This window comes from Gouania willdenowi, chromosome 19 (assembly GCF_900634775.1).
Source record: "Gouania willdenowi chromosome 19, fGouWil2.1, whole genome shotgun sequence".
Lineage (NCBI taxonomy): Eukaryota > Metazoa > Chordata > Actinopteri > Blenniiformes > Gobiesocidae > Gouania > Gouania willdenowi.
The window spans coordinates 9710335-9737890 of record NC_041062.1 but is presented as its reverse complement, the minus strand read 5'-3'; the positions used below and the strand labels follow the sequence as shown (position 1 = coordinate 9737890).

Sequence of the window (27556 nt, the reverse complement as noted above, 5' to 3'; positions counted from 1 at the left end):
ATTTTGTGTAATTCTATTTTTTCGGTGCTCCTATTAATTCTGTTGTTCTTTTGTGTATTTATCAGTAATTTTGCATGTTTGTTCTGTCATTTTGCTTGTTGTTGTTGTTATTTTTGTGTATTTTTAGTCGTCTTGTCTGTTTTTTTTAATTAATTTTGTGTATTTTTGTTGTTGTTTGATATGTGTTTCTATTTTCGTTGTCTTTTGTATGTTTTTGTAGTTTTTTGGGGTTCTTTTAGTTTTGGGGCCTCACATATCTAATTGAAGGGCCGTGTGGTCCCCGGGCCGCCTGTTGCCTATCTCTGGAATGGACATCCATCGTGTGACCTTTACTGGATTTTTCCCACAGCTGAGACTGTTCATCATTATCTGACATTGCAGCAGCGTCTTCTTTGATTGGCTGTAAAAAAGTGATCCAGTCGCTGTAAATATATCACAGCATGCAACAGGACACCTGTCGACACACAGTTCTATAGCCTCATGCGATGATGTCAGTGTTATTTTTTTAAAGAAGAACCACCCACTGGAAATGTCAGGTCAGCATTAGAGGAGAGGATGAAATAGATCAGCGGTTCGTTATCATTGAATCTGTCCTTTTGGTTATTTTTTTAATCTGTCTTGTTGTTTTCTTTTTTTATTTGTCCTGTTGGGGGCGCAGCAGAGGTCATGTGACGTCACACATGGCACTCTCCATCACCCGCTAATGGACCTGCGTGTGTGAAATCATCCGAGTGCCCTTTTAAATCCGATCCCGGGGAAGCGAGACGAGTGGCTGTGCTAATGAGGGGCTGATTAGCATTTAGCATTTAGCATTTAGCTAATCTGCGGCTGTGGACAGGTTGAGAAGTTGCTCCGTTTTTCTGTAGGTCAAACCTTTTTTCTTCCAGCATTTGGCTGCAAATGCCATGTGGAAAATTCACATAATGCTCTCTCTTTCCACCCTGGGATAATGTCTTCCCAATTAAACTGTCTTCTAACCGTAGCACACGGTTTATAATTATTCAGGAGCTTTATTAATTAAATCTACCTTTAGAATAAACTCAGCAATAAGTTCGTCAGCAACAACAAACAATATTATTACTGTAGGGAATTTTAAAGTATTTAGGACACAATACTTTGAATAATGCTAGCTTCGGATAGCTTAATAATATATAAACATATATAGGCCTACATATTTATATTATTAACTGTATTATTTGACAAAACATAAACAGCAACCAAGAAGTTATAGCATATCAAAATACATTAAACGGTTCATGCTAAAGCTTATTCAAAGTATTCAGCTATTTCATTAAAAAAAAAATACTTCAGGCTAGGCTAAGCTAGGTGTAGTGCTATCTAACGGCTAATGCTAGGCAGCTAACACTTTGGCGTTTTAGTGGAAATTTAAATCCTCTATCACCTGGCTATGTGTAGCAAATACTTAGCTGGAGCCTATAAAATTTACGTTTCAAACAGAAATGCTGAGTCATTTAGCTTTGTGCTAATGCTAAGTATTTAGCTGTTTTGATTTAAATACTCAAACAGGAATGTGCCATTTAGGCTTTTCTATATTTCCCAAATCCAGCATTTGGTTCATGGAAAATCCACAAAGTACTCAAATACCTTGCATAATGCTAGCTTAGGGTAGCTTAATAATATATAAACATATATAGGCCTGTATATATGTATTTACATTAGTAACTATATTGTTTGACAAAACATAAACAGCTACTGAGAAGTTTAAGCACATCAAAGTACATTAAACTGTTTGTGCTAATGCTACATATGGCTATGTTTCAAACAGCTACCACTTCTAACAGAAACGCTGAGTCATTTAGCTTTGTGCTAATGCTAAGTATTTAGCCGTTTTGACTAGAATACTTGAACAGAAATGTTGTCATTTTGGGAAAATGTTGTTTAAGCTGTTTGCTAATGCTAAGAAAATTTGAGCTTTGGTGTTGAGTAATTCTAGTATGCTAATGCTAAGCAGTAGCCTATTGTTGATTGTTTTTAAGGGTGTTATTTTTTTGAATTTACAGTGTGTTTGTATTGATAAATAGAACAGTTTGTTGCTGCAGAGACATTAGCTCATTAGAGCTAAAATATTGTTTAGCTCCCTTTTATTGTGAAGGCACACGTTAGCTTTCATCAGCCAATTGGACACAAAATGAGCTAAAGCCATGTTTGACCCAGGACATGACGGCACTGCTAATAATCTATGTATCCATTCAGTTTTAAGTGCTATCACTTAGCAACCAATGTAAAGAAGCTAAACCCTTTAATAACAGGTTTGGTCAAAGTTTCCGGCCGAAAAATGTTCTTTGTTCTCGCTTTTAAACCAAAAAAATGTCATTTCTCTTGAGCCAACATCTGCTGCGTCGTCCTTGAGACCTTTTTCTGTTTCTAAGTGTGTGACAGTTTTACTGCTGCATGAGACGAAGATAATCTCCTCTCCATGAAAACATAATAATAATGGCCTTTCTATGTATATAGGATGCAGGTGTGAGCGTCCATGCATTTGCGTGTCTTTTGTTTCCAGTTGTGTCATGTTGCAGGAATGCAGCCGTTTGTGCGTCTGTTACACACTTCAGCAGCTCGTCTCACGTCATTCATTCAACGACCAACAAGAAAATCTTTCTTAACATAGATTCTTTAATGTGTCAGTGACGTTTATACAGGGGTTCTCAACCTCGCCATATGCCTTTAAGAAACTTTAGGATTATTTTTTGAACAATTTAAGCCCATTTTCACCTCCTTTTCCACCCTTTTTGGTCACATTTAACCCATTTTATTTCTGATTTAAACAAGGATTTCTATTTTTAAGATGACTATATACTACGGCTTAAATAATAGTGAACTTCCTGGACAACAGTGGATATTATTCAGATCAATCAATAAATGTGGTTATCACAGATTCATAGAACAATGGACCATCATTTTGTTGACTTTATGGATGGACCCCAAAAGCTCTCCCTTGATTTCCCCTTATAGATGGCCCTGTCCATACATGACTGTTATTCTTCTTCTTCGTCTTTTTTTTTTTTTTTTTTTTTTAATATGTCTGCACATGCTGTCGAAGGTCAACCCTAGAAGTGCAATCGTTTTAAGACAGCAATGCATGTTTTGTTATTGCAATTGAACAAATGAATTTATTTTATTGCATAATTGTGACCATAACCACGCTCATCCCACAGTCCAAGGCATGCCAGTGCATCCATTACCAATGTTTGTGCAAGAACCGCTTCTGCGAACGCATTACTGTTGTTCAATGTTCATGTCTGTGTTCAACCACCCTCAGCTCCAGTGGGGGTCCCACCGTCTCAGGAACCTTTATTTTGGGGCTAGCAGTCTAAGAATGCTGTGAACCACTGCCTTTATAAACACATTTAGCGCCGCTTGCTGTTTTTAAAGGTGCACGCTGTGGTTTGGCAAGAGAAATGCGCTGAAATATATATTTTTAGTGTTACTGTGTCAATTGTATACACTAGTCACAAGTCAGATCTGTTCTCAGCTCCAGCTGGAGAGCGTCAGATGACGCCTGGGCCCCGTTTTTTTTCTGTTCACACACACACGCACACACACACACACACACACACACACACACACACACACACACACACACACACACACACACATACACACACACACACACAAACACAGACACAGATTAAACTGGTATATTTTGACCCGATGGTTGTTTGTCCAGCTGCAGAGACCTGTGCTTACACACATAGACACACACACATACACGTATACACACATATTCACACAAACACATACACACACGCAACACACATATACGCACACACCCTGCAGGAGGAGGATAGCCTCTACTATAGGTAATTAAAGACTCACCAGTGGAATTTCACTGTGACAAAAGGATCCATTGATGTGGACAGGCGGAGAAAAGGCTGCTTTGGCACCAGTGCTGGCACCGGTGCTTGTACCAGTGATAGCACCAGTGATAGCACCAGTGATGGCACCAGTGTTGACGGTTCTCCGAGGCCGCCAAAGTAAAGGAGTGAAGTCCGTCACATATGCTGTCAGCAGGGGTTAAATATGTGACCTCTGCCCTTAACGGCCTGTATGCAGCGAGTAGCGCTACTCTGTCACATGTGTGACAGAGAGTGCCAAACAGGGGGCGTGGCTTAATAAAACAGTCCAGAACTCGGGCCTCTGATGTTCCATTTCTGTTTCAAAGTTTTTACATTTCATCATCATTTGACGCAATAACTGACAAACAAAACATCCCAAAAACTATGTGAGAAATTATCCATATAAATTCAGTTAAATTACAGCACGCTTAAATCTCGCCAAATATTTTGAGATCAATCATGACTGAGCAGTCTAGTGAGGTTTTGTAACACACGTTTGTTTTTATTTCTTCTTGCTACACATTTAACGGCTCCTTTATTGGAGATAAATATAGTCTCCCACCCAAAAGGACTTCTATCCTCAGTGTTTGTGTGTCTTCAACACTCCGTGATTTACTCGCTAACTTCAGCCACCAGAGCGTGTCAGCGCACTGCTTCATTGTTGGATTTTTTTTTTTGGGTCAACGATATCTAAATCTCGGTACAATAATTATTGCGATATTGTGGGAAAGCTCACAGTTTTACAGGAAGGCTCACAGTTAGCACCAATGCTAACAAAAACAATGCCGTACTCTGTTTTGTTTTGTTGCCCCTGTTTTTATTGTTTTTATGACTCCACTGTACAGTGTCCTTGGGTGTTTTGAAAGCCACTTTCAAATAAACTGTATTATTATTATGTTATTAACAAAAATTATGATATTTAGAAATTACCTGTTCACTATTTTGACAGTATTTATTGTCAAACTTTTAGATTTATAACATTGTAAACTGAATACTGCCTACTAACAGATACAAATAGCTGAAGGTCAATAATTTTAATAGAGTCAATAACACAGGTGTAGAAACATTCTAGTAACAATATATTAAATTATAATGTAAAAAAAAAAAACAGCGTAGGAAATCCAAGTAGTGAGAACTGCCTTATTCTGTGTTTAGATTAATTTGAGTTTTTTCTAGAGAAAGATGAACAAGTTAACATTTAAGGTTTGGAGTAATGTAAGTATTTAAAGTATCCACTAATCTTTTAAAACCCTCATTTTTTGGGTGTAAATGAGTGTCGTCTCTTGTTATTTCTTGAGCTGTTCAGACTGGATTGTTTGTTTGACTGAATCCTTGAACTTTTATGGATGTTAGTTTGTTAAGTGGCTTCTCGTGTAGCTCGTATTTCCAGAAGAGCAGCACACGGTGCACGAGCAGTGTTTGCATATTGTCCACCTTTTCTCCTTTATGGTTTGTTGATGTGGTGAAACCAAATAGTTTCACACCTCTGACTTGTAGCCACTGAAAACAGGTGACTGAGTGTCTAGAAAGTTTAACAAATGTGTCCAATTCCGTCAATAATCCTGTTTAAAATCTCACGCCACATGTTACGGTTCGAGTGGTGATCGCGTTATCCTGTGACTGAAAATGAACGCAGAGCTTCTTCATCTAAATTGTTCAGATTATTACGACTGCATTCAAATGTGAAAAGGCTCAGGTACAAAGTTGATGGTGTCTGAGCTGAACTGGTGATCAGTTTACCTGGTGACACATCACAGAAGAAGAAGTCTCTGTGTGGGGTTTTAAAACGTGAGGGTGATTCTCTGGTTGGAGGTGATTGAAGGTTTCATGTCATGTCACACATTTCACATTAAGTGGTGTTAAAGTTCAGAGGCTCTAAAGGGTTAATCCTCCGCCCGAGCCCTTCAGCAAACACAGAAATCCTTTGTATAAACTCAACAGGCGACCTTTGACCTCATCTATTAGCAAAACGAGTCATGTTTAGAAGATCGAGGTCTTTGTCACACTTCCGTATCATCTGTTCACACTGCGGGGAATTCCTCTCACACACAATCCTCCTCCTCTTCTTCTTCTTCTTCTTCTTCTTCTTCTTTTTTTTTACTTCTTCATGGCGTCATGAAGGCACGTGGGCATGTGATGTGGGGAAAGTGTGAAGGAGCAGAGAAATTGATCATTCTAGATTAATTCTTCAGCGTTGATTGATCCTCTGCAGATAGACAATAAACAGAGGAGAAGTAAGAAGTTAACGATACGTGAATAAACATTTGGTTGAACTGAGGAAGTGGAAATATGAGTTCTCGGGATTCTTTAGTTTGGCTTTTGAGAAAGATTGAGAAGGTTTGGTTCTCCTAACACTCAATTGGTTTTCTGTTGGTTTTTCTTTTTATTTGTTGCCTGGTTTAGTTTCTTTAAACATCACATGATTAACACTCATGTCCGTATTTAGAATAATGACCAGTTTGCGCATTAACACAGGAAACAACAAAGAGTTTCGACTGTTTTTATGTTGTTTTTGGAGTCATTTTGTGTATTTTGATTCTTGTTTTTAATTTTTTTTTTTCTTATAATTTTGTGGTCATTTTGTGTCTTTTGTAATTCTCTTTGTTTTTTGGAAACATTTTCATTATTTTTATGTAACTTTGTATGTTATACCGCACGACGCCCCCAGCTGCACATACCTGTTCTAAACCAGTTTATCCTCAACACTTTCTGTAGTTTACCTTAGCAAAATAAATATAGTTTTTATTTAGAAGAAAAAACTCTGAAAAAAGTTTTATTCTACATGAAGTCGATAAGCTTCATGTTAAAGTTTAAAGAAAGACTAGAAGAAAAGACGAAGGTTCTGCTTAAATTCTCTAGAACGTTCTTGTGGGAGAAAAGAGGAACAAAGACATTCCTTTTGGGTAAATGATTTGGTTCATTTAAGTCATTTAAGATATAACTGAATCCTTTGAGTCCTCAGTGGTTATTGGTGTGATTCCTCTTAATCCTCTGAATTTTTTTGTGTACTTAGAGAATCCTAGACAAAGACTCGACTCTTTTACCCGGATCGTTTATGAACCCAGTCATTTTTCTCCCAGTTTGTGTGCGTTTGCCTCTGAAATGAAAAACTCTGTAGCATTAAAGACGAGAGCCGTCCATCTACAAACCAAACACAACACCTGGAAGCCAAAAATCAGGGATTAACAACATCAAAGGTACGCACTTATCACAGAACGTTTGACAGATCAAAGGAACCTGACGGCTGTAACACCCGAGGGTCGTTGGCTCGCTCAGAGACGTGGAATAATCCAAACTAGTCATTTTCTAAAGAGAATTTTTTATTTTTTTTTACAGTAGATCACATGTTTGGTGAAGTCAGAAACAGTTCCTTTGTTCTGTGTTGTCTCGTCCAGATGTTTTCAGATGTTTCCACTTGTCTCTGGTGTTTTTCTGTTTGTGCAGCCATCGTTACTACGGCAGATTCAGGGACTCGCTCTAAGCTAAAGGTTCTACACTGACTCTTCTGTGTTGTTTACCACAGCCTTTAGACACATCAGACATGTTCACATTAGACATGTGTTCTACAGCTGCTCTTCGTTCTCTCTCTGCATTAATACAAAGTGACGTGACGGAGGTGAAGCCAAAAGGTTTCGTCCAAGCGTAAAAACACACACACTGATTTATTTCCCTGATTACGGCGGTTAACAGGAATCCTGAGTAGACTCAGGAAAGCATTGGTGGACCAATGGCATCTCTGCATGTTCTCCAGTTTCCTCCAAACATCTTAACATCTAAACACGTTCTCTAAACAATTCCGTGGTCCAGGTTCCCCCGAATGTTCCAAACTGGATCTGAAATTCTAACCAAGTGTCAAACAAAGACACTGAAACATCCAGGAGTTTGTGCAGAGATACAAAGTGTATGAGATAATATGAGATAGAAAGGGAGAGAATAGGCTGAGATAAAACCAAACAAGAAAAGATACGATAGAATGAAAGAAGAAAAAATAGGCCAGGATAGGAAAAGACAGAACAAGATATGACAAAAAAAGATAAGACAAGACAAGATATGATAAGACTGGATAATATAGAATAAAATAACAAGACAGGACGAGATAGCGTAAAATAAGAAAAAATGGGACAAGATAGGATAAGATAAAATAGGACAAGACGATACTAGACAAGATGACTGAGAACGAGATCAGATGAGATAAGTCAGGACCATCACTCCTTCATAATAAAATGCAACCCAAATTGTAAACAAATGTCAATTCCAGTAAAATGTGGTGAAGTTGTTTTATTGACATTGTTCATAACAATTTTTAATTAAATATTATATTTAGTTTTTTTAAACACAGTAGAAAAAGGACTTTTAATAGTTTTTCCATCTAACATGGTTAATTTTTAGTTTAGTCTTATAGTTTGGTCGTTTTGTTTCATTTTAATGTAGTGTTTTTTAAATAGGTTTTGTGTCTTTTTATGTAGTTTTACATTGATTCATATGTTTTTTTTTTACTGTTTTGTTTCATTTTATATTGATTTTGTGTTTTGTTTATTTTCATTTATTTTATCTTCGATTTGGTTGGTCGGTTACTATGGTGATATTTTTATTGTTATTGACCAGTTGTATTGATTCATCAGTGTTTCATTGGGAGTTAAAGTCAGTGTTGATGGCAGCGCTGGAGGATCTTTGGGTTTGAAGAGAACTTAAGAAAACTACGGAAGAAGTTACCTTACGGTACTCTCGTCTCACAGTCTGCTTCTTTTTCTTCTTCTTTTTCTCAGGACGGACTGAGGACGGCTGCAGCAACAGGAGGAAACACACACACACACACAGGCAACATGAATGGTAGGTGTGTGTCTGTGTGTTTAATTATTCCGCTGGTTTGTGGCTTTGTGATGCTCCAGGATCGTGTTTCCTGTGATGTGAAATAATTTGAATGTCTTTGTATCTCAAACTAGAGCTGCCCAAGGGCTCAAACACTGTTAGAGAGAAGAAAAAGGAGTGTGAAAACAGCTCAACACACACTGAGATACACAAACATTGTGTCAGAGAATGTGTGCATGTGATATTTAAAGGTGCAGTCCGTAACTCTTATAAAAGTGACTTTTTGTCATATTTGCTAAAGCTTTCACTATGTAAGGACAGCATTATATCAAACTAGTAGTTTGTGTGAAAAAAAAGACTAATTGAGTCCCCCCTGCTGCCTTTGGCAGATTGCCAGAATGCACCACGACCGAGCCAAAAGAACCAATCAGAGCTAGGTTTTTGCTTAATGGACTGTCTGACAGCTGTTGCTCACAGTCCCCGCCTCTTTCCCGGCGCTGGAGCGCCGACTTTTTTACAGTGTATGGTCTGGAGGAGTAGAAGATGGAATTTGTGACTTTTCTGCTTGAAATGTAATTACTGCTGATTGATATACATTATGTTTGATTTGTAATTGTTACACTAGAACTCTGTCGTGCATGTGTTGTTTGTGTGTGCAGCAGCCTCTGTGTGGGCTGCTGTAAGTGACACTGTGTTGTTGCTGCTGCTGCTGAGGTGTGTGCACATTGAGAGAGCTGCAGTAATATGCTTTTAACAGTGCATGTTATATTACTGTGATGTTGCTGTCGGACTAACGTTAGCTTGTTAGCTCCTCTGAGGGACGGACTTTGGAAAGTTTGGAGGCACGGCAAGAGAGCAGCAGGGAGGGACGGTGAGAGAGGGATCTGAGAGTTGCGGACTGCACCTTTAAACATCAAATGTTTTTTTTTATTTATCAGGCCTCATCTCACCTTATTTTATCTTAACGCGGTTTATCTCGTCCTTTTATCTCATCTCATCTAGACTTATCTCATGTCCTCTTATCTCATCATCTTCCCATCATTTCTCCTTTCTTGTCACCTTATTTCATCTGATCTTTTCTCTACTTATTATATTTGATCTTTTCTTATCACGTCTTTTAGCATCTCGTCTTATCTCATCTCGGCTTATCTCATGTCATCTTTTCTCTTTCTTATCAACTTATTTAGTCTTTTCACATCTCATTGGTTCGTAAATTATGTTAAACATGTGCATAAACATTGACGTTTGTTTTAGACTTTTAATGCGTTTGTTGGGTTTTTGTGTTGAATCGTCTTTGTGTCACTGCACACACTGAAGTTGTGTAACGAAATATGAATAGATAGGTGCATTTAAAGGTAAAACACAAAGCAGGACTTTGGTGTTTGTTGATTGTTGTGAGGAAGTTGGTCCTCAGTGGATGATGCTCATTTCTTCTTCTTCGTGTGTTTTTTCCCCGTCCTTTAAACGCTGGGTTGGCAGTGGAAGGTTTGGAGCTTTGAGGGGCTCAGCGTGAGTGTGATCCACTTTTAGTTCAATTCAGCACTATCCTGGTCTGAAGGAGCACGTCATGCTCACACTTTATGGTTCAAGGGTTGGTGTGCACCTGTGTGTGTGTGTGTGTGTGTGTGTGTGTGTGTGTGGTGGGTGGGGCTCTGCGTGTGTGTACGTGTGTGCGTCTTTAAAAGCAGAAGGAGAGACGAGGAGGTGGGATCGGTCCACCATCACCAGGCTACAGGCTAGCATTCCCAACACCCCATAAATCTCACCTCACACACACACACACACACACACACACACACACACACACACACACACACACACACACACACACACACACACACACACACACAGCAGCAGCATGAGCGAGGCATGGAAACGATGAAATGATGACAACTCGTGTGTCTTTGTTACGTAACCAACGCTCTCTTTCACCTTTAAAAATGTAATCTACCAAAGATGTGCTTTTATTGTGAAGGGCATGCATTTACAAAGTGTGATTCTCTCACAGTAGTGGGTGCTAGTTTGGTTTCAGTTTGTTGTAGATTCAAAGGGTGAGTTTTCTAACCAAAAACCAGCAAAAATGTCACTTACAAAACATGAAAAGCAGCTTTGCGTTCATCTGTCATCACAATCAGAAACCTGTCACGAGATAACATGATCACCAGTTGAGCTGCAATTTATGTGAACTATTTCAGGATGTTAGCTCATCATTTAGATGACGGTGTGCAACCTGAAGATGTTATAATCAGTGACGCTATTAGAGACCAGTCACAGGATAACACGATCTCCAGTCTAATCGTAACACTGAGTGCTGAAAGTGCAGCATTGTCCCAGTTTAAAAGATACTTATGTGTCTTTGTTGCATAACCAACGCTCCCATCTTTACATCGATTCCTTTGTTCTTCGTAGTTGTGCGTTGGTTGTCGTAGATCCAGAGATGTGAGTTTCCGAAGCAAAAACCTGCCAAACTTCAGTTACAAAACAGGAAAAACAGCTTTAATCACAAACCAGTCACGAGATAACACCATCACCAGTTGAACTGTAACTTACACAACTGCTCTGGACGAGGGGACACATTCAAACTATTTCACGATGTTAACTCATCATTTAAGTGACGGTGTTCAACCAGAAGATGCTTTAATCAGCAAGGCCCGTCGTCAGATAACATGATCACCAGCCTAATCGCAACATCGAGTGCAGCAACGCCCTAGTTTAAAAGATACAGGAGAAGGACTAGATTTGGACTGTTTCAGGATGTCTTAGAGTCGTTTTGATGGGCGGATTGTGTGATATTTTCCTGAAACATGCACGTGAGGCTATTCTGTGTCAAATCTCAATTCCTGCCTAATTTAATGAAGTCTGGATAAATGTGTTCATATCAGGAATTTGTTGGAAATGCTTTAAAAACCCGTTTGTCTCCTTGTGTGTGTTTGCATACTTTCCCTACAGCACATGCTTGTTGTTGGTGGTTATTTTTTGTTCCTGGTGCATAGCAGTGTGTGTGTGTGTGTGTCAGATGTTATCTGTGTATCTGTGTGTGTGCGTGTGTGTGTGTACTCAGTGAACCGCTCCATAGGGTGCGATGCATTAATGCCGAGCCCGTTGCACTTTTTATCTCGTTCGCTGCCTCTGTACTTCTTGTACTTTCCCCCTGACCTAATTCACTCACACACACACACACACACACACACACACGCGCACACAGACTGCAGACTGCTTGACCCCGTGTGTGTGTGTGTGTGTGTGTGTGTGTTACTGTACTTGTGTGACCTGTGTCGACACACAGACATAGATTGTGTGACACTGATGTCTCGTGTTTAGGTGAAACCAGTAGACGCAGTATTTTTCCATTAGTGGCATGAGAGCAGCTGGAGTGTAGTTCCATATTCTGCCACCAGGGGCACAAATAAAAAAAAACTATCAAAAACACTTTTTTCTATGGTTTTTGATTTGAATGTTGACATTTCAAGACTTAGAAAGTGTCACATGACTGGAAGTTTTTTCAATGTGCATGGGATGTCCTGAGTTTTTTTTTAAATGACATGGAATAACCCATTAATACATTTTTATTTAATAGTTTGGCAATTTTTTTGTTGCTTTTTTACGTTATACTTTCATGTGTGTTACTTTCTATTTCCAGAACAAAGTTGTCCTCTTTGCCGTCTAATCCTAAACCGCTGCCAGTTTAACTTTAGCCACAGTTTTCCTGTGTGTTCATGTGTGTAGCACAAATGTGTGTGTGTAGCCTCAGCTGCCCACAATGATGGACAGGAACAAATAAGCCCCGCCCCTCCATCTACTTCATCATCTCAGGTGTCAGGGAGCACATGTCAGATTCTGTGTGTGTGTGTGTGCGTTTGCTGTTTGATCCTGGGTGAACACACACACACACACACACGCAGACACACAGACACACACACATGTCGGCCTGGCGTTCGTCCCCCGCCTCAGGTCGTAAAAGTCACAGAGCGGATCCAGAACCCGACTGGGAGTCAGTGGGAGGTCGGACTGGTTTGTGTAACCAACACACACTCTGAAGTACACACAAGTACACACATTATATCACAGAGCAGCACCTTTAACACAGTGGGCGGGGCCACAAACTTGTGACTGAACAAGAGCATTAACAGGAAACAACAAAGAGTGTTTTTTTGGTTTTTTTTGGAGTCGATTTGTGTATTTTTTGTCATTTGTGGGATTTTTCAGTCCATTTGTTGTGTTTTTTTTTTTTATGTTGTTTTGTGGGTTTTTGTTATAATTTTTTGGGTTGTTTTAGACTAAGTTCGTGGGTTTTTGTTGTCATTTTTAGTTTTTTCTTAGAGTAATTTATGTATTTTTGTCGTTTTGTGGGTTTTTTCAATTTGTTGTGTTTTTCTTTTAGTTTTTTTACAGAAATTTGTGTATTTGTGTTGTTTTTTGAAGTCGTGTATTTTTTTGTCTCTTTGTGGTTTTTTTGTTTGTTTTTGTGTATTTTTCTGTCTCTCTGTGGTTTTTTTGTTGTTTTTTTTGTCTCATCCTGTACATTTTTCTGTCTCGTTGTTGCTTTTTGTTTGTTTTTGGAGTTGTTTTATGCATTTATGTCAAAAGTTCTCTGACTGCAGGAGATCCAATGCACGTAACCATGGCGATATCAGACACAAAAACTCCCTCTGCCGGCGGCGGCGTGCGCCCAATCTGAGGCCACGCCTACTAATTGAACTGAATGAAAGAGCTCTGATTGAATGATTTCACTCTTAGTACATATCTACGTATCTACGTAGCTACGTATTTACGTATGTTGAGGATGGATCTGCTTCTTTCTGACGGTGATCCATGTGATGGATCTCTTTGGTGGTTGTGGTTGTAGCCCCTCCCCCTCACATCTGCTCTGTGTTTGAATCCCTGCTGGTGCACAAAGCTCCACACTTCCTCCTTTTAACAAGCCCACCGACCAATCAGAGAGCTGCTCACCTCGGACTGTGCTGCACAAAGGGAACAAAGTCTATGATTCCTTCTGGAGTTTTTCCCTCCATCGTTTCTGCAGCCTCAGTATTTTCTGTCTTGCCGCCACGTTGTTTTAATCTAATTATGACGTGCCCAAATCCTCCAAAAACCACACACGGCCCAGACAGAAATATCCATCACTCTGCTCGCCATACATCAGCGTGGGACGGACAGCTCCTATAGGTGGTCCCTGGCACCACGCCGTGTGGTTAGAGGGCGGCTCAGAACGCCTCAGAGACCAGAACCAAACACGTGAAACGACATGGGGTCGAGTTCATGAGGAAACGCTACGTGGCAAAAGTTTTAGCTCTGAGAAAAGTTACCTTAGACGTGGATTGTTACTGAATTAAGTTCCCACGCCACAACTGTATGGTTTCCCTGTTGTTCAATCAATCATTTATGGGTTTTATTTTTATGTTATCAATTAATATAAAAATTACTAGAAAAACATACACAATATCAGGAAAAATACACAAAATGACTCCAAGAAATAAACATACGAAGATGACGGAAAAAATATACAAAAAGACGATAAAAATATACAAAATGACTTCTAGAAAATTGCAGAAAATCATACAAACTTATTCAAAAAAATCCCCAAACTACTACAAAAAAGACAAAAATAACAAAAATGTAGTCCAGATGGACTGATCAATGGTTCGCGGCTCAACTAGTCTGGAACACTCATATGGACTCTCCTTCTATCCTATCCTGTTTGTCCCTCTGTTCACTAACCTGACAAGTCAAAGTGGACGACTGTCACCTCTGAACCTGGTTCCACTGGAGATTTCTTCCTATAAATAAGGGAGTTTTTTCTTCCCACTGTCGCTAAATGCTTGTTCATGTGGATCTTGTTGGGTTCTTTCTTTCTTTCTATAGACTCTATATTTTGTTCAGCGCTTTGAGATGACTGATGAATTGAATAAAAACCTTCAACAAAAAGACAACAAAGCATACAAAGATAACAGGAAAATATGAAAAACAAACAAGATGTGTGTTATGTGTATTAAGATGTGAATGTTGATCATGTGACCCATTACTTCCTGTTGCCACTGCTTTTATTTTGTAGTTCCATGACTCCGATCCTAATAAAGTGAGAGCGGGAGGTGTGAATTCTGAAGATGGAATCTGAACGAACGTTTCCTGTTCCGTGCTGATGAAGCGCCTCGTTAGCAGAGCTGAACCTCATACGCAGTGTGTGTGTGTGTGTGTGTGTGTGTGTGTGTGTGCGTGTGTGTGCGTGTGTGTGCGTGTGTGTGTGTGTGTGTGTGTGTGTGTGTGTGTGTGTGTGTGTGTGTGTGTGTGTGTGTGTGTGTGTGTGTGTGTGTGTGTGTGTGTGTGTGTGTGTGTGTGTGTGTGTGTGTGTGTGTGTGTGTGTGTGTGTGTGCGTGCGTGCGTGTGTGTGTGGAGCGGCAGATTGCGTGGAGGTGTGAACGATGAGTAGTGACAGTCTTGCCGTGTGCGTGTGTGTACCTCAGCTCGCTCTGCGCAGGAAACGTTGGTAGAAACCCTGACTCAGCACTTTAAGGGAGGCGTGTCGGGGGTATGTGGCGCTCAGCCAATCAGTGAGCAGCTTTTCCCGGAAGTGGTGGTTTTGAACACGTGTTGTTTTGGCACCGAGGGAGGGAATAAAGAAGAGCCGTTTAGAGCAGAGACACAGGGAGGGAACGATGGAGAGAAAACGGGAACGTCACCAGAGAGGATAGAAGAGAGGAAACACTCTCCCATTTCTGAGCAATAAATAAATACACACACACACACACACACACACACACACACACACACACACACGCACACACACATGCACTCTGGCCGTTTAACAAAGGAAATCCAACCAGCAACAGGACAAAATCCTCATGTATAACAGTAGGGTAATTCTATTCTATAACACTTAGATCTATAGAATGTGTAACCTATAGAGTTAATATTACAACGTATAGATATTTAGAGGTTATAGATGTAATGTGTAAATTTAGAGAATAGATCTAACATATAGAGTTAGGGTATAGATCTAATGTATATTTCTAATGTATAGAGTTAAGTTTATAGATCTAATGTATAGATTTAGAGTATAGACCTAATGTATAGAGTTAGGGTATAGACATAATGTATAGTTGTAGGGTATAGATCTTACATATAGTTGTAGGGTATAGATCTAATGGATAGATTTAGGATATAGATCTAATGTAGAGAGTTAGAGTATAGACCTAATGTATAGAGTCAGGGTATAGATCTAATGTATAGAGTTAGGGTATAGATCTAATGTATAGAGTCAGCGTATAGATCTAATGTATAGAGTTAGGGTATAGATCTAATGTATAGAGTCAGGGTATAAATCTAATGCATAGAGTTAGGGTTTAGATCTAATGTATAGAGTCAGGGTATAAATCTAATGCATAGAGTTAGGGTATAGATCTAATGTATAGAGTCAGGGTATAGATCTAATGCATAGAGTTAGGGTATAGATCTAATGTATAGAGTTAGGGTATAGATCTAATGTATAGAGTTAGGGTATAGATCTAATGTATAGAGTCAGGGTATAGATCTAATGTATAGAGTTAGGGTTTAGATCTAATGTATAGAGTTAGGGTATAGATCTAATGTATAGATTTAGGATATAGATCTAATGTAGAGAGTTAGAGTATAGACCTAATGTATAGAGTTAGGGTATAGATCTAATGTATAGAGTCAGCGTATAGATCTAATGTATAGAGTTAGGGTATAGATCTAATGTATAGAGTCAGGGTATAGATCTAATGCATAGAGTCAGGGTATAAATCTAATGCATAGAGTTAGGGTTTAGATCTAATGTATAGAGTCAGGGTATAGATCTAATGCATAGAGTTAGGGTATAGATCTAATGTATAGAGTTAGGGTTTAGATCTAATGTATAGAGTTAGGGTATAGATCTAATGTATAGATTTAAGGTATAGATCTAATGGAGAGTTAACATATGTATCGAGTTAGGGTTATAGACAGTGTAACATATAGAGTTAGGAGTTATAAAGGTTGTAATGTATAGAGTTAGGGTATGGATTGAATGTATAGAGTTAGGGTATGGATTGAATGTATAGAGTTATGATGTAGATCTATTGTTTTGAGTTAGGGTTATAGACAGTGTAACATATAGAGTTAGGAGTTATAAAGGTTGTAATGTATAAAGTCAGAGTTCTGTGTCCAATAAACATAAGATTTGATCTCAGAATGAGTATTTCTTTATAGATAAGAGTATGTTTGGTTCTTATCCAATCAGATGTGTAAAATCTGCTCCATTTTCAGCTACAGACGCTGTTTGTCTCTGAGGATCTGATCTGTCCACATTAGAGGAAATGGTTTTAATGGCTTTGGTTTCATGGTTGGAAGGAACTGGATCTACTGAGGTTTCTGCTCTGACTGCTGAGTCATGTTTCTGTTTCTATGACAGATGATGATGAAACACAGACTATACTCACCTCTTATCTCTTATTTTTCACTTTTTATCTCTTTTGTTTAATTAGGACTTTGTACTTTTTAGTCTTTATCTGATAATTGTGACTTATTACCCGTTTACCGGCTGTTCTTTAGATCCAGATTATAAATATGTTAACTATACAGACCGAGAACGGTTCAGGAAATGTACTTTGATCTCCTGTCATGTTTCTACTGTCAACTACCAGTCTTCTTCAGAGGCATCTGCTCATCACTTTGATGTTTGTTTTGACTTCTGCAAATTCCATCCTGAAGTAGGAGGAAATGTACTTTCCTAAAGAACGTACAGAACAGTTGTCTAAATAAATGAAACTTTTACATGTTATTCCATAAGAAATCAAAAAGAACTTATTACGCTCTTTATGGAGTTGTTTTATGTCTTGGTGCTTGTTTTGCGTTTTGTTGTTTTAGGTCTAATCTTAATGATGTTTTGTGTGTTTGTTTGGTTTTTTTTGTCTAAAATGAGGAAATTCTCCTAAGGTTCAGGTGTGAGAACGTTTCTACTGCAGCACAAACACGAGCCCTCGGGCAACGATTCATATTTAATGAAATCTGTGAGACCATCATAATGAGTCGCTGTGAGAACCGTGGGAGTCGCTGCTAATACGATGAAACAGATTTCATCCAAAATTGAAATCCAGCTTTTGATTGAACGGAGCACCGAGACAATGAGAACCCCCCCCCCCCCATGAGAATATCGTCGTTTTAATTTGCAATAATTGACGGCGACCTCCATATATTCCATTAGGATGTACTTTATTAGATTAGTTTGCGACGCTGCTTTGATAACGCAGTGGAAGTCAACATTGAGAGAAGTTAAATCACATGTGTCAAACTCGAGGACCGGGGACCAAATCCGGCCCTTTAGAGCATCCAATTTGGCTCACGGGAGAAAGTAAAAATGATAGACATGAATTATTGTGTAAATTACCAAATAATCCAGTTGTAAATATTTCAAATTCAGCAACTTCACAATATGTTTAGGGCCTTGCATTTTACCTCTGTTCATATCACATGAATGCAGTCAGGGTTCTCACTGGGAAATTTTCAGTTAAACATGACGAGAATCTTCATGTCGTCTTGTTGAAGCACTGTTTTTATTGGACTGTGCACACAGGCAGCATTGGGGGCAGCTAAGTGGCTGCGGGCCAGGGGTCCTCAAGTAAAGACTGCAGCGTCCGAGCAGATCGCCTCTACTAAATAGACGCTGCGGCCGATGTGTGTGTTTCTGGTTAATTCAGATTAAAAAGAGAGTTAAAACAACCCGTGCCTGCCTGGAAGTCTTTTTTGCGTCCAAGTGTGCAACAGTTATTACTACAATACTGATTAAAAACTGAACGTAGGGGGCGCCATTGCTCCATAGGGGACCACAATTACAACGTCGGGAGGCCCTACGCTCAACAGCACTGGCGAGAACCCTGGCAGTCATTTTTATTTGCAAATTGTCGAAAGAACTTTCAAAAGTTCCACAAATCTTGCAATTTCTCGCACAATTCCACAAAATTCCTCTAAATTCCACAAAAATCTGCAACAAATTCAAATGATATTGAACACTAGGGCACAATAATGATAAATCTGTGGCCCACCAACTGGTGCATATTTGGCCCCTGGACTAAAATGAGTTTGACACCCCTGAATTAAACAATCTCTGATTTGATGTAAAAGAGTTGAACGCATCTTTAGACTTAGATATTTTCCTCCTTTCCTTTTTGTCTTCCTCCTCCTTCTCTTCATCACAAACAGCCGTCCTGTGCCAGCTGCGTGTGGCCCATGTGATCCGTCATTAGGCTAATGGGCTGATTCATGTTAACGTGCCTCATATCAGGAGAATCTACAGATCATTAATGATCCAACGGATCAACAGACGCTTTCTGTCGGCCCGTGACGAGATCCGACCACAGCAGTGCGACCAGTCTGACCCGTCACTGGGAAACAAACGCTGCACTTCCTGCTCATTAAGTAATTACCCACGATGCATCATTCATTTAATTCACTGAGAAGAGGCTTCTGCTGGGCAGGCCGGAGACGAGAGTTTAATACCCGTTATTACACGACGATTGAAAGAGGACCTCCAAGCTGAGGCTCGTGATCCACACAAAGCTCTGCAGCTCCTCTGATGAGGCTCCGTCACTATCAGTCACATCTTTATCCAATCTCAGCAATTTTACATGATTATACGATGGAGTCGTTCCCACCGGAAATAAAACCTCCTCAAATGTTTTCATTCATGAAGATTTCTTTTTATCCTTGTTTTTTGTGTTTTTAGTTGTTTTTAATGGGGTTTTTGCCTTTATTTTGTTGTTATTTTGTGTGTGTTTTGTGTATGGTGTATGGTTTTTGCAGGTTTGTGTCTTTAAATTATTTTTGGAGTTGTTTTTTGTCTTTTCATTGTCAGTTTGTGTAGTTTTTGTCGTCATTTAATGTTGTTTTATGTCTTTTGGGATGCTTGTTTTTTATCATTTTTGTTTTTAGTTGTTTTTAGTGTAATCTTGATGTTGTTTTGTGTATTATTTGTTTTGGTTTTTTTTGTCTATTGTATGTCTTGCGTGAGATTTGACATTTCTGTCTGTTTGCTACACATTCAACTACTTGTTAACAGAGAAAACATATTGTCCTCAAACATACAGTAGATATGGGTAATTTTATTTCCCTTTTAAGGAATTCCATAATTTCCGTCCGTTTGCTGTGTCCATAGACAATCCATGGCCTTTGATCAGGTAATAATAGAGGAAACACGTGGTTTCTTCTTCTCTTTTTGTTTTTCATTTTCCTAAAAATAATCCACAGCCACTTTTCGATCCTGACCCACATGTTGAGGAACCTCTAAGTTCAGCCTCGGTCCAAAGTACAGGACGTGTTTAACAGAACTGTGGGTCTCTGTCCCACCACATTACATCTTAATGGTTCCACTGTGTGAATCAGTGTGTGTGCATCTGTGTGTGTGTGTGTGTTATTGTGTGCACCTGTTATCTCAGACAGCTGTGTTTGAGGAATGTCAGATCGACTTCTCCACCCGGGTTTTTCCACGCCCGCTTTAATATACGCTGTAAATCCAGCTCACCCCGCGGCACCGTTTTTACGACTTTACATTAACTTTGAATGTCTGATATTGATAAAAATAAACAGTTTTCATCACAAAACTTCAAACCAAACACAGCCACAATTTCCTTCACTCTTTTTTAATATCCAACAAAGCTTTATCAGACAAAAGCTTGATTCCACTTTCCACAAGCATCGTTTTGAAACCTGAAACTTGAAGATGAATCTTTGTGTTCCACGCATTACTGACAGTAGATGTTCTTCTTCCTCTGAGACTGAAGGAACTTAAAGTTTGTTAGCTTAGCACGTAGCCACCAGTCTACATGTTTGGTTAGCTTAGCACGTAGCCACCAGTCTACATGTTTGGTTAGCTTAGCATGTAGCCACCAGTCCCATATGTGTAACAAAGTCAAAGGGTAAAGCTATGTTAGGTCCATTTATCAAATAGACGTGCAGCTCCACGTCTGTGTGTATTTGTGTGTGTGTGTGTGTGTGCCTGTGTCTCTGTTTGTGTTTGTGTGAGCTCGAGGCTGTCTCTGACCTTCCCGTGTGACCCTGCGGCCTGTGTGTGTGTTTTTGTTGTCACTTGAAACACTCGGTGTATGTGTAAAGTGTGACGGAGCATCTGGTCCAACAGGACTTTCACGCAACGTTCCCTTTACTGCGCACGATTCCTCATTATGTTCCTCTGAGTTTAATCACACAGCTTCTATCTGTATCCTCTCATCTCCATGAATCCACACACACTCCTGAAAGCGCTTCTTCTCTCATTGATCTGAGTTTTAACGTGAACATTAATGTGTTTGTTTGGAGATAAATAGAACGACATCGTCTGCAAAACTACCAACTTTTTCTCAATTCTGGATCATATCTGGTTTAAATATTTACGGGTCTTCTTCTTTGAGGACGACACGCTCACTTGCTGACTTATAGAAAAGGACACAGAGACGATAGCGTAGCACGTAGCGTAGCATGTGTTTTAGAAAAATGATGGTCCATTGTTCTACAAATCTGTGATAACCACATTAATTTATTGATGTAAATAATATCCACTGTTATCCAGGAGGTTTACTAATATTTGGGCCATAGTATCGTCATTTTAAAGATGGAAATCCTGGTTTTAATCCGAAATAAGATGGGACCAAAAATGGTGGAAGAATGTGATTTTAAAAACCACAGGAATTGGTTAAAAGTTGCAAATTGTGGGTAATAAAATATTAAAATGTAGGGAAAATGTGTTTAAATAATGGGCATTACAAATCGTGAATGCAGTTGACTTGGCAAAAATAAGCATGAAATATGGTGAAAAGAGGTTAAAAGTGACAATGGGTCAACATATGTGGCATTAGGTGGAAAAGTGGGGGAAAAGGTTTAAAAGAGTTGAAAATGTCTTGAAAAATGTGCAGAAAAGGCATTTAAATTTGATGGAGAAGTGTCAGAAATTCGAGTAATGGAGCAAAAATATGATAAAAGGAGCAAAATTATGGCAAGAAAAATTGAAGGAAATAGGTTCAAATATGGCAAGTTTGGTGTAGTTACAGAAAAAGGGTAAAAATAAGCAAAAATGGGCTCAAATTGGTCAAAAAATATTTTGTTTCTTGAAAGCATTCGGGGACCCCCTTCAAGAGTCTGCTACCCCAAATGGGGTCCTGACCCTAAGGTTGAGATTCGACTCTTTAACCCATTAAGTTGTGATGGAGGCACGAGTGCTCACACACACACACACACACACACATACTTTATAGTCTTCCTGATTATTACGCACATTCCACAAAGCGGAGGCGGTGCTGACGGACGCTAACAGCTACTTCTCTCCTCTTAAAGACACCGTTAGCCATGGCGTCCTGTAGCTGCTTGGAGAACATGCAAATGCCTGTAAAGTAGCTTACCTATATCTGTAACATTTGATAAGTCGAACTAAAGTTCCAGACGCTGAAACACACAGAGAAATAAAAAGGCTAATATCATGGATTTCAAACTAAAAGAAGCCACAGAACACAGGCTAAGCTTGTTTCAGGGCACATTTCAAAATAAGAGAAAAGGAAATGATAGGGATGGTCAAAGTAAGGCAGAAACTAACATTTAAATATCATTTTTAGTAACAGTAAACATTTGTAACGAACTGATGACGTGTAGTTAAGTAGGTTAATGAGTAACATGACATGATGAAGGGAGAGATTATAGGTTCTCACCATCACAACCAACACAAGGTCATTGTTAGACATTAGACCCCCGTACAGTAAACACACACACCGCGGGCATATGTTGAACAGGTGGAGCCTGTTTGAGCACACACACACACACACACACACACACACACACACACACACACACACACACACACACACACACACACACACACACACACACACACACACACACACCATCATCTCTAACCATGAATGCTCAGATTGACCCCATTCAATGTTTATCATTCACAAAATAATGTTGACTTTGTTTTTTTTAAATCACATTTCATGATTTTTCCTAATTTGATGGTTATAATTGATGAAGCACATTATATTTTTTCAATGTGCTGAACACATTTCACGCAATTTTTTTCATCTGGGGTCAATTTGACTCCAAGCTGTTTTAGATAAGATCTACTAACTCTAAAGCTGAATGTTTGACCTGATGGTGGCGCTGCAGGAAAGGTCAAGGGTCATATCATCACTACAACCTATAGGATTCATACTCTAGATGTCATTAATGTTGTCAGTAAATTTGAGAAGATTTGGATGAAAACTATTTAAGATGAATTCATTCTAATGTAAACAGTACAAGGAATTTAACTTGGCACTTCAACACACTGATGCGGCCAGGACAGTATAAAACTAGGAAAAAAACTGCCTCGGCGTGCATGCACAAAGCAAAACACCGTCATAAAGAGCTCGAGAACATAGCACGTGGGCAGGAGGGGGTGTGTGGTGAGTCTGGGGGAGTGGTGTTAGGGGCGTGGTTCAGGGCGGAGCAGATTTCCAGCCGCTGGGGGCACTCCTCTACGCCTTCCCTGTGGCTTGGAGGGGAGGGAGGGCGGACAGACGGCCAACAAGGCGTTGAAATATAATCCCTTCTCTCTGTTTCTGAAAAACAGCCAGATGACGTGTGACGACCTTGAATAGATCAGTTCAGAAACAAAATTCCAGGTGGCGATGGTTTAGAGGAAACGCTGGGGGGGACGGAGCGTCTGTTTGCAGAAACTTTCTGGTGATAGATAAATGAGGCAGCCTTGGATAGCTGACTTTGAGAGTCAAAAGAGGATAAGCAATGTGTTTTCAATTCAAGCATGGTCAATTTCAATAGCCTTGTGTTCCAGTTCTCTCTTAATCCAATAACGTGGCCTTAACTTGCAAGCCAGGCACTCAACTTCTCCAAGTTGGTTTCAATTCTGCTTAAACGATCCAAAAGCATCTCCTGCTTGCTTTTGAGTTCATTCATCACATGAGTCTGAGTGTTGAGACCCAGCCCCATCCTTCACAACTCACTGGCAGCCTTCCCAAAATAGTCACGAACGGACTTTGCGATAGGTCAGAAAGCTGCCAGCTCCAATCAGCCGCACGCCTGCTACCGTAATTCCAATCATGTAGATGTCATCCATGTCTTCCACGGACAGAATCGACAGACACACAATTTGCCACTTGTTCCCAGGGTCCAGTGCATATCCAGCCGCAAACGTCCCGCTTGAACACGCGGGCTCACCACTTCCTGATTTTTTTTGTCAAAAAAATTTGATCAATTGCATTGAGAGACCAACTGATCATTTCCATAATTCCAGTTTTGGATGAGATGCAAAGAGAGGCTCCTCTTAGATTCACAAGACCAGATGAAACAAAAGCGGCCGCAAGGACAGATAAGGGTGGGAAGAGAGGGAGCAAAGAAAAATGCGACCGCCTTTGTCGAGTAGCAGAAGTATGATGGTGGCACGAGAGAACAGGTCAAGGTTTCATTATCAAGGACTTGTTTATAGATTTAACAAATAAACAAAGTGCCACAAACTTTTCTGGAGGCAAACTTTTAAATTTTCTGGAGGCAAATATCCCTGGGGTCAGATTGACCCCACGGTTAAAATATGTTGGTCATATTTGAGGATACTAGGAAGATTAAGGAAATATATAGATTTTTAAGAAGTAGAAGAATTTAATCTTTTAAAAGATGATTTAGATTTTTTTGAGTGTGTGTGTGTGTGTGTGTGTGTGTGTGTGTGTGTGTGTGTGTGTGTGTGTGTGTGTGTGTGTGTGTGTGTGTGTGTGTGTGTGTGTGTGTGTGTGTGTGTGTGTGTGTGTGTGTGTGTGTGTGTGTGCGTGTGTGTGTGTGTGTGTGCTGCTAATCATCGGACCACACAAGTGTTTTTTGGGGCCGGGGGCCCCTCTCGTCGTCCCCTAGCTCGACTCTGCCAAGAAAATCACCTCCTCGTCTGTGGGCTTCACCTTCGTGGCCCCTCCGAGCTCCCCTCCCCGTCTCTACTCCCCCTTCTCCTCTTTCACTCTTTCTGCTCAATCCAGCCTCGGAGAAAACGGGATTACTGTGGCGTGGTGGGGGGGTGTTGGGGGGGGCGTGACCATGTCTGTGGTCTTTTTTATTGCTCATTACAGAGGTGGCTGAGATGTGAGGCCTCATGGGGGGGGACAGTGTTGTTTTATTGGCTTTTGGAGGCGAAGGGGGCGGAGCTAGACTGTAGTTTAAAGTTACCTGTGTCCACATGTATCTAGGGGACGGTTTACCACGACGTCCCGACCTTTAACTGTCTGAGGTCTGCACCTGAAGCCTCTGTAATTAGACACCAGCATCATTATCTTATAAACTAAAGGTTAATCACGATATTTGACCAACTTGTCTTTTCACATCTTTAAATGTTTTAATGCATCATAAAAACTTGGACTTTAAACCTAAATTACATTTATTGTTATTTGACAACAGCATCATGGTCTTACAGGCTGATAGAATGTGAAGATTTTAATTTTGCATCTTGAAAAATTTCTTTTAAATGTTAAATTAAGAAAAAAAATCAATAAATAAAATTACAGTCATTAAAATTGGTTGTAAATTGATACCAGTATCGTGGTTGGCAAGTCGATTTAAAAAAAAAAAAAAATGTTCACATCTTTAAATGTTTGCATGTGCTTTAACCATGTAGGAATGCAAGACTGCATTGATTGTAATTTGACACCAGCATCATGGTCTAATGGACGTAGTTTGCATCCACCACTATCAAAAACCATGTTGGAATGCAAAATGAGACTTCTGTAATTGGACACCAGCGTCATTATCTTATAGACTGAAGGTTAATGACGATATTTGACCAGCCATGTTTTTTCACATCTTAAAACATTTTAATGCATCGTAAAAACTTGGACTTTTAACCTTGTGAGGATGCATACATTGCATTTATTGTAATTTGACATCAGCATCATGGTCTTACAGGCTGATAAACTGTGAACATTTTAACTCTGCATCCAAAAAACTTTTACTCAATAAATAAAATTGCAGTTATTAAAATTGGCTGTAATTTGACACCAGCATCATGCTCTTGCAGGCTAATCTGTCGTCCAGATCTTCGAATATTTAGTGTGTGTCATGGGGACGTTCCTTGATAGTTAGAAGGTGTTTATTTGTTTGTGCGGCGTTTACTCGCCCAACGCCTGGTTTGTTTTTATTTGTGCTGCGACTGCTTCCTGTTCGAAAACTCTGAGACACACACACACACACACACACACACACACACACACACACACACGCAGAAATGTGACAAGGACTCTGATTGAGACAAACATCTCGTAGTTCATTGGAAATAAAAAGGTTGTAGGTACTAATCCAACACGACTGATGTGTTTATTTTAAAGAAATCACTGCCACAGTTTCCACAAATGAGCGTGATTCTACATTAATTCCATACTTTTTCATAAATAAATAATACACTGTACATTACAAACTTCAGTATTTAGTTGAAAAATACGATTAATCGCAATTAATTACAGAAAATTGTGCGTTTAATGAGACGGCCCTAATATAAGTGAATTCAATAATTTGTTTATTTCGTGACATTAATACAGACATACATATATGCTTACATTAATGCTGAATATAAATTAAAGATGTGTGTGTGTGTTACAGTTTACATGTTAACAACTGTAAAAGACAATTAGGCTGCTGCCAAATGACAGGTGTTCTGTTGTCGTGTTCTTTCATCACACTGTTGTTTCCATGAGACTCTTCCATTAGTGGCAAGGAAAAGAAAACACACACACACACACACACACACACACACACACTGTCTGAGTGGGTGTTAAAGTGGACTGACTGGTGGGACTGGGCTGAGGCTGAGGCTGTGGCTGTGGAGCAGAGCGGGGTCAGAGGTCAGAGTGTTTCAGGTTAAAAGGTTAAAGTGAGGCTTAAAAGAAATGCTGACGCAGCATAAATCTGCTTCTCTCCGTCTGTGTGAGACGTTAACGTTGTCGTTCCTCCTTAAAGAGGGAGGAGGAATCAGAGAAAAAGTGAAAAAGGAGAAGCTGGATCTGTTTTCTGCTCTCGTTCACATTCCTGGCAGCGCCGGCGCTCGTCAGCGCCAGAGGAGTGAGGAGAGGAGGTGGTTTTCCTTTCTCTACACTCGCTGCTCACCGCATTTAGAGTGAATGTGTTAACAGCAGCATTGAAAAAATAAAGACATCATAACCACCATCAGATGATGTTTTAGTTACAGTCACAGCTATAAACAGAGAAATAAAACACAACAGATAAAAAGTAAAGAGGAGCGTCATATGATCTAATGCATGTAGAATAATACAATATGAGATTCATAAAAGGAAAAAGGACAAAAAATTAGATTTGTTATTTATTATCAAATTTATGTGACGTTGTACTGTTTCTGACCTTATGAATTTCAAACTATTTGACAAATCAAGTAAACAAAAAAAATAAATCAGACTTTTCCTTTGAAAATGTTAAAAGACTAAAAGTGCCAGACTCATCATCGTCATCATCGCTGTCTCCGCCACAGACTTTTCATGGTCCACACACTTCCTTTCTCTGCTGCATTACAGTAAGTCTATAGAAATAGAACAGCAGCAACGACAACGGAGGGTAGAGAGAGTCAGCATGTCAGAATCTGAAGGAAAAACGCCACCAAACCAGCCCCGCGACATACGTCTCATGACATTTTCATTTACCAACTTTCAATGAGTCAATTATCATCCCAACCCTAATATATACATGTAAATATATACATTTATCATTTATGTATTTACTCTATCCTTGATTAAAACAAGAGAAAATGGTTTGTGTGTGTGTGTGTATACTGTATATACTGTATCTGTGTGTGTGTGTGTGTGTGTTGATCCTCAGTCCACTGGTTTCCTTCGATTTTTTTCTCTGTGTTGACTCGAACCTCAGTCTCCTCCTCCTCC

General features: G+C 39.6%; 1 protein-coding gene across 5 annotated transcripts in view; it reads left to right on the top strand.

Annotated features, from left to right (window-relative positions):
* LOC114481262 (thyroid hormone receptor alpha-B) overlaps positions 1–27556 on the top strand; it is a 90387-nt gene that overhangs the window by 37432 nt on the left and 25399 nt on the right. For 4 of the 5 annotated variants that reach the window (XM_028475935.1, XM_028475933.1, XM_028475934.1 and 1 more), the window contains one exon: positions 8624–8687. The gene's annotated coding sequence lies outside the window, so the exon portion shown is untranslated. Of the gene's footprint in view, positions 1–8623; positions 8692–27556 lie in introns of all 5 variants that reach the window. The other variant, XM_028475932.1, reaches the window with a different exon arrangement.